Below are 8,191 nucleotides of genomic sequence, written 5' to 3'. Positions count from 1 at the left end.
GTTGCCAAACATGGAGGGCAAAGAAGAGGTGGAAGCCAGCCTGGTAGAGAATCCCCCTACCTGAGAAAAATTTTTATCTTTGTGATTAAGGAGATGCCAAACAGGTAACTGGGGCAAACCTACCTCAGCTTGCAACAAATGAGGATCACAGGTGGAGAAAGAAACATGTCTTCACATCATTTCTTTGGACTTTGCTGGTCATCTGATTGCTCTGTGTAAGCCTGTACCTGCAATTTACCATTTAACCACTGTTTTTGTCATTTGAAGAGACTTTATTCTAGGTATGACACCCTTTCTCTGTAAGTGTGACACAAGCAAAAAGCAGGGCCTTCATATGCTCTGCCCTCATTGCCTAAAACACTTTTTCTCCACCTATCTGGGTAATTTGTCTCCTAAATACTCAGTCTGCATCAAAAACCAACATGTCTGAAGGAATGGCCACCTATGCAATAACATGTTTGAGGCACACACCAATACCCATGTAGAGTATTGGTTCCTATTGTGGCAGGCCTTGTCAGTGAGCATATCTTGGGTGCTTGAGAAGCAGAGTGGAGTCTCTGTTCTCTGTCTTCCACAATCCCCAGGTATCCTTCTGCTGTGTACCCTGAGATCAGACATCACAAGTCCCTGGCAACCTGAGCTTGCCCTATCCTTGACTTTCAACATTTCAGATCATGAAGCAAATTAACCTCTTTCCCAAATACATTACCTAGTCTTGGATCTTTTGACTGGTGGGAGGCCAACTCCCAGAAGTAACATCTCCAGATCCTCTGGAATTCTTCTGTAAGTTGTAAGAACACAGATTTTCATTCATATATGTTTATTTTTTTCAAAATTTTATTATATTTTCATCATTTACGTCTCCAATGCTATCCCCAAGAACCCCCTTACCTGCCTCCCCACTCCTCTACCCACCCACTCCTACTTCTTGGCCCTGGCATTCTAATGTACTGAGGCATATAAAATTTGTAAGACAAAGGGGTCTCGCTTCCCAAAAATGGCCAACTAGGTCATCTTCTGATACATATGCAGCTGAGACATTAGATCTGGGGGTACTGTTTAGTTCATATTGTTGTTCCACCTATAGGGTTGCAGACTCCTTCAACTCCTTGGTTATTTTCTGCAGCTCAACCATTGGGGACCCTGTTTTCCATCTAATAGCTGACTGTGAGCATCCACTTCTGTGTTGTCCAGGCACCTGCATAGCCTCACAAGAGACAGCTATATCAGGGTCCTTTCAGCAAAATCTTGCTGGTATATGCAATGGAGTCAGAGTTTGGAGGCTGATTATTGGATGAATCCCCAGGTATGGCAGTCTCTATATGGTTCATCCTTTCATCTCAGCTCCGCACTTTGTCTCTGTAACTCCTACATTGTGTGTTTTGTTCTCATTTCTAAGAAGGGGCAAAGTGTCCACACTTTGGTCTTCATTCCTCTTGAGTTTCATGTGTTTTGCCACTTGTATCTTCTATCTTGGGTATTCTAAGTTTCTGGGCTAATATCCACTTATCAGTGAGTACATATCATGGAATCTTTTGTGATTTGGTCACCTTACTCAGGATGATACCCTCCAGGACCATCCATTTCCCTAGGAATTTCATAAATTCATTCTTTTTAATAGCTGAATAGTTCTCCATTGTGTAAATGTACCACAATTTCTGTATCCATTCGTCTGCTGAGGGACATCTGGGTTCTTTCCAGCTTCTGGACACTATAAATAAGAATGTTATGAACATACTGGAGCATGTGTCCTTCTTACCAGTTGGAACATCTTCTGGATATATCCACAGTAGGGGTATTGCGGGATTCTATGGTAGTTCTATGTCCAATATTTTGAGGAACAGCCTGACTGATTTTCAGATTGGTTGTACAAGCTTGCAATCCAACCAACATTGGAGGAGTTTTTCTCTTTCTCCACATCCTTGCCAGCATCTGCTGTCACCAGAATTTTTGATCTTAGCAATGCTGACTAGTGTGAGGTGGAATCTCAGGATTGTTTTGATTTGCATTTCCCTGATGATTGAGGATGCTCAACATTTTTTTCAGGTGCTTCTCAGCCATTCGGTATTCCTCAGGTGAGAATTCTTTGTTTAGCACTGAGCCCTATTTTTAATCGGGTTATTGGTATGGGTTTCTATCCACATCCTCTGTTCTATCTCAATGCCCTATATGACTGTTTCTAGGACAGTACCGAAGTGTTCTTATTACTATGGATCTGTGGCATAATTTGAGATCATGAATAGTGATACCTCCAGACATATCACTAGTTCTCAAAACTTCATTACCATTTATGTTTCCATTTGAATTTTTAGGGTGTCTTTTTACATTTCTGTAAAGAATAATGCAGGCATAATGGTGACAATTGCACTTTCACAATATTTACCCTTTCAGTCCCTGAGCATGGGAAGTCTTTTCATCTTTTGTCTTTCTCCATTTTGCTCTGTTTTAAAGCTTGTATTGCAAGCTTGTATTCCACTTATTTGGTTTGGTTTATTCCAAGGCATTGTGATAGTCTTGGGGTGATTTTGAATATGATAAGTTTTCTGTTTCTTTTTCCCCTATGCCTTTCATGGGTATATAAAAACACTACTGACTTTTGTATGTTTATTTTATATTCTGCACCTCTGGAGGTGTCACTTTTGAAAGTGTTTATCTATATGTGTTTCTGTTGGGGTTTAGGTGTTGTCTCATAAACCACATGCACATGGATCTCAGACAGACAAGGATAGTATATTGAGCTCTATTGGTTGATCAAGGATGCAGACCAGACCCAGGAGCTAGCTCTGACCATGAGGCAGGATCCTCCATAACTTTTGAACCTTGAAATCTATAAAAATCTGTGCCAACTCTCTCCACCATTCAGGATCAAGGGATAGTCCACTTCCTTACGTACATGTCTTTGTTGTACATTTACTCTGCTCTCATTGTTTGGGGATGTTGAAATGTGGAAGAAGGCTTGCCTTACCTAACATATATTTCTTAACTTCTAATCATGATGTCTACACCTATACACATGTCTCTTTCTGCCTAATAGTAGGATGTCAGTTCCCAGGGAGGTCTTAGGAACTTTATTTGACCCCAAGCCAAAATGGAAATCTTATTCCAAATACCTTCCTATATTAGTGTAGGTATCTCTCTTTTGGTGGGTTACATCCCAGGAGCACGGACTAAAAAAAAAAAAAAAAATCAAAATGGCATAATGACATCCACGAAATGCTACAGATGGTTGGTTCTAGTCCAAGCATATTGTGGCTAACTATACAAAGCAGTTCTAACTGACTCTTACTGTGATGGGTTTCCAAGAACAACAAAGCAAAGAACATAACAGAATATGCAACCACCTAAGGCAAGAGAAAGTTTCCTCATAACAGCACATGAGAAAGTTTCCATATATCATTAGTAACATCACAGAAAGGCTGCTTATACAGGCAAAAGTTACCTAGTACTTAATAAATTCCTGGTGTAAAATCACATCACCTGCAAGTAGAGATTCATAGGTTACTTCCTCTTTTCTTTTGTCCCGTTTATTTTCTTCCCTTGCCTTATTGCTGTGATGAAGAGTCCATACATGATATTGAATAGAAGTAGAGTGTGGGGACACATTTGTCTTACTCTTGACCTTAGTAGATATAATTTTAGTTTTCTTTTTACATTTTTCTTGAACTGGACTGCAAGTTTATCATTCTTATACACACATGTACACACACAAACACCCACCCACCCACACACACACACTATATATATATATATATATATATATATATATAGACATATATATATATGTCTATATATATATATATATATATATATATATATATATATATATATATATATATATTCCATCCATTACTATTCAGTTATTATCCTTAATAAGAGGATTTTCTCATGAACTTGACTGCAATTTATCCAGTAGATATTAACAAATGCCTCCTCCTGCATTAGTTTAAATGCTATTTTTATTCCTGTCTTTGAGTTTGTGATGATGCACTGGGATGTGTGTACGTTGAATCATCTCTGAAATGATGTGTTCTTGAATTGTGTTCAACATGACTTTACTAAGAATATTGTGTTTAATTTCATCATAGAGAGTAGCCTATGATTTTCTTTACATGGTGTGTCTTTGTTTGACTTCGGTGTCAGGGTAATATTGGCTTCACTAATTGAGTTCTCCTATCTACTAAGGAATAACTTGAGACTCATTAATCTTTTTTTCTTGTTTTCATTAGATATTTTCTTTATTTATATTTCACAGGTTTCCAAGTTTCCCCTCTTAAAATTCCCTCTTCCCTACCCCTGCCCGTGTTCTCCAACCCACATACTCTAATTCCTGGTCTTGGCATTCCCCTATACTGAGTCATAGAGCCTTCACAGGATCAAGGACCTCCCCTCCCTTTGGTGACTGACTAGGCCATCCTCTGCTACATATATATTTAGAGCCACAAGTTCCACCAGGTGTTTTCTTTGATTGGTGGTACAGTACCAAGGAGCTCTGGGGAAATTGATTAGTTCATATTGATGTTCCTTCTATGGGGCTTTAGTCACCTTCAGCTCCCTGGGAATTTCTCTGGTTCCTCACTGATAAGTGGATATTAGCCCTGTAACTTAGTATATCCAAGAAACAATTTGAAAAACACATGAAACTCAAGAAGAAGAAATTCCAAAGTGAGGATACTTTGTTCCTTTTTGGATGGGGACCAAAATACCCATAGAAGGAGTTACACAGACCAAGTTTGGAGCAGAGTCAGAAGGAAAGACCATCCTGAGAGTGCCCCACTTGGAGATCCACCCCATAAACACCCAGAAAACCCAGACACTAAGCAGATGCCAACAATAGCCCTCTGACAGAAGCCTGATATGGCTGTCTTCTGCCAGGATCTGCCAGTGCCTGGCAAATGCAGAAGTGGATGCTCACAGTCATCCATTGGAGACTCAATAATCTTAGTTCTTTAAAGGCTTGGTAGAATTCATCAGTGAACCCAGATGACCCAGAAAATTTGACCTGGGAAACTTTTCACTACTGCTTCAATCTCATTTGTGGTGTAAGTTACATTGTTGTTGTAAGTTTCATTGTAGCTCTAAGTTACATATCTTGCCTTGTTTTAGCCTTATTAGCTTGCATTAATAAAATCTATTTCTTTGGACTTTCCAATGTAGTGTGACATAAATCTTTAAGGTATGACTTTATGATCTTTCTAATATTTTTGGCATTGTTAATGCAAGATGTGAGGAGAAAAATATGCACCTAAATCATCATGGTTAAATTAATTAAAGAAACCAATTAACTTAACCAAGCTATTTATTTGTGTATACAGCCTGCCTCAACCTAAGTTGGGGTTCCATATATCAGCATTTGTCATGAAAAGACAAGTCCTATATAGCACACAGGTTGGGAATTTCCCAATAAGAGATTTTGTGGGCAAAATAGGCAGGGTTACAGGCAATGTGGCTTCAAAATCCCTCACGATAAAGGTTCAGTTTCTCATTTGAATTTTGGGCTAAAATCTTGTGTGCTGGCTATCTGGTCCTATAAATCATAAGAGACAACTCAGTCTTGCCTCTAAGCGCTTGTGTATGCTCAGGATTTTTAACACCTCCTATATGACATTTAATCAATGGGATAAATACACACAGTCACTGGCTGAACTCCAGAAACCAGAATCCACAGACCCAGTGGTCCAGAGTGGGAATTGTAACTACCAAACATATAACCACCTTCATTTTCATATTAAAACAATTTAAAATTATTAAAACAGTTATAAATTATTGAAATAGGATTTCTCTGTGTAGCCCAAGATGGCCCAGATTTGATTATAGATTAGGTTGGTTTCAGATTCACAAGAAACCTAACTGTCCTTGCCTTGGTATCTTAAGCCTTGACATCAAAGTTCGGAATTTGTTTTTTCATCCATGTTTAAAAATACTTAGAGCCATTTTCATTTATTTCTCCCTTCTATGGTGATTAATATCTGTCTGGACAATTACACTTTCCACTTTATCTTACTTTACAAAAATAGAAATATCCCCATTATCTCTATATAAATTTAATTAATATTTTTCCTGTAATTAGCTTCATTTTAGTTCGTTTATATTTATGGTATGAGCCTATTTTAAGGAATATATATATATATATATATATATATATATATATATATATATATATATATAATGTGCTAGGATAACCTGTCCCAGTGTTCCCATGGATCTCACATTGAATGAACCCAGTTGTTTAAGATAGCATTGACATCTTACTTTATTATTATTTCTCCCTTCTATTTTTATGGTGAAAAAAGTGTATAGTTAGAATCAGCCATCTAGATTCATTTTAGATGACCCTAATCTTGTTGGCAACATCCAGAGCATCATGATCAGGAGCTAAGCAAACATATGCCTTCTTCAAACATCTGCCTTCTTCTCTCTGTCAGGCCTTGTCAGATATTGGCTTTGGTCACATCAATGTCATAGAGTTTCTTCACGGCCTCTTTGATCTGGTGCTTGTTGGTCTTGACATCCACAATGAACACGAGCGTGTTGTTATCCTTTATTTTCTTCATGGCTGACTTTGTGGTCAGCGGCAATTTGATGACAGCATAGTGGTCAAGATTGTTTCTCCTGGGCTCACAATTTTGAGGATATTTTGGCTTTCTCTGGAGCCACAGGGACTTGGGCTGCCAGAAGGTGGGTGATGTTCTGATCCTCTTTTTGTGGCTGTGGATGCCTTTCAGCACTGCCTTCTTAGCTTTCAAGGCCTTTGCTTTGGCTTCATCTTTGGGAAAGGCCAGGGCTTCCTTCTTCGCTTTTGGTGCCATCTTCGTGGAAAGGCTATTTCTCACTTCTAAAATACATTTAGAGTAATTTTTATTTATTTCTTGATTCTATGGAGTTTAATATGTCTGCGGATAAATTGTGGTTGTTAAGGCCAACAAGCACCAGATCAAAGAGGCCATGGAGAAACTCTATGACATTGATGTGGCCAAAGGCCATACTCTGAGAAGGCCTGACAGAGAGAAGATTGTGTATGTTTGCTTAGCTCCTGATTATCATGAGATTATGATTATGATTATTATGATAAGATGGCATTGAAATCTCACATTTCCATTTATTTTCTATAATTTTTTGTCATTTTGGAAGACATGTAGCCTTGTTTTCTCTCCTCTTATCAGCAGAACTTTGCCTGCTTCATTGCCCTGCAAGGTCTCTAGTATCTTTGGAATTAAGCAGCATCTCTAAGAAAGCAGAGAAGCATTGAGAGAACTTAGGTGGCAGAACAAGCCTGCACATTAGCATGCTGTTTAGTTAGGTTTTGTGTAGCCACCCACAATTCTGAAGCCAGGAGAGCCAGAACTTGACCTTGTTGCCACTAAGGAGATTATCTAGCATGGAGCCTTCCTCCCTAGATCATTCTATTGTTCAGCCTCTGTTGCTGTTCCTTTTCAAGACACTGCTCCCTACTGAGAGGCTCACAGATCTATTCCAAAGATGAATTGGTGGGAATGGACTTTCCTTCCTCTTTTAAAAAGCTTGTCCGGCCTGTCCAATTGGCCCAAGCACTGGGTCACCTTTGGCACGGTGTTGGCAGACACCCACAAGGTCCACAGAGCACCCTCAATGGGATCTTAGGACCTCTGGTGATTGGAACAAAACATCTGCCAGGAGGCAGGTTCAAATGCCAGATATCTGGGCACCTTTCCTACAAGAAGAGAACTAGCCTGCAGAGAGTGCTCTGTCCACTGAAACTCAGGAAAGATCTAGTCACCCAGGTCTGCTGATAGAGGCTAAAAGAATCACAAGAGGAACAGGTTCTAACCAGAGACAACTATAACAACTAACCTCAGAAAATACCATATGGCGAAAGGCAAATGTAAGAATCTTACTAACAGAAACCAAGATCACTCACCATCATCAGAATGCAGCATTCCCACCTCACCCAGTCCTGGTCACCCCAACACACCTAAAAATCTAGACATGGATTTAAATGCATAACTTATGATGATGGTAGAGGACATCAAGAAGGACTTTCATAACTCACTTAAAGAAATACAGGAGAACACTGCTGAAGAGTTACACGTCCTTAAAGGAAAAGGAAAACACAATCAAACAGGTAGAAGTCCTTAAAGAAAAACAGGAAAACACATCCAAAAAGGTGATGGAAATGAAAAAAACCATACTAGACCTAAAAAGCAAGGTAGACACA

At 39.1% G+C, this 8,191-nt stretch overlaps 1 pseudogene; it reads right to left on the bottom strand.

Moving 5' to 3' along the window:
* Positions 1-6,322: 6,322 nt before the first annotated feature.
* Gm5731 lies at positions 6,323-6,806 on the bottom strand (annotated as a pseudogene).
* Between the last annotated feature and the right edge of the window lie 1,385 nt (positions 6,807-8,191).

This window comes from Mus musculus, chromosome 7 (genome assembly GCF_000001635.26).
Source record: "Mus musculus strain C57BL/6J chromosome 7, GRCm38.p6 C57BL/6J".
Classification (NCBI taxonomy): domain Eukaryota; kingdom Metazoa; phylum Chordata; class Mammalia; order Rodentia; family Muridae; genus Mus; species Mus musculus.
This window is presented reverse-complemented; position numbering and strand designations above follow the sequence as displayed.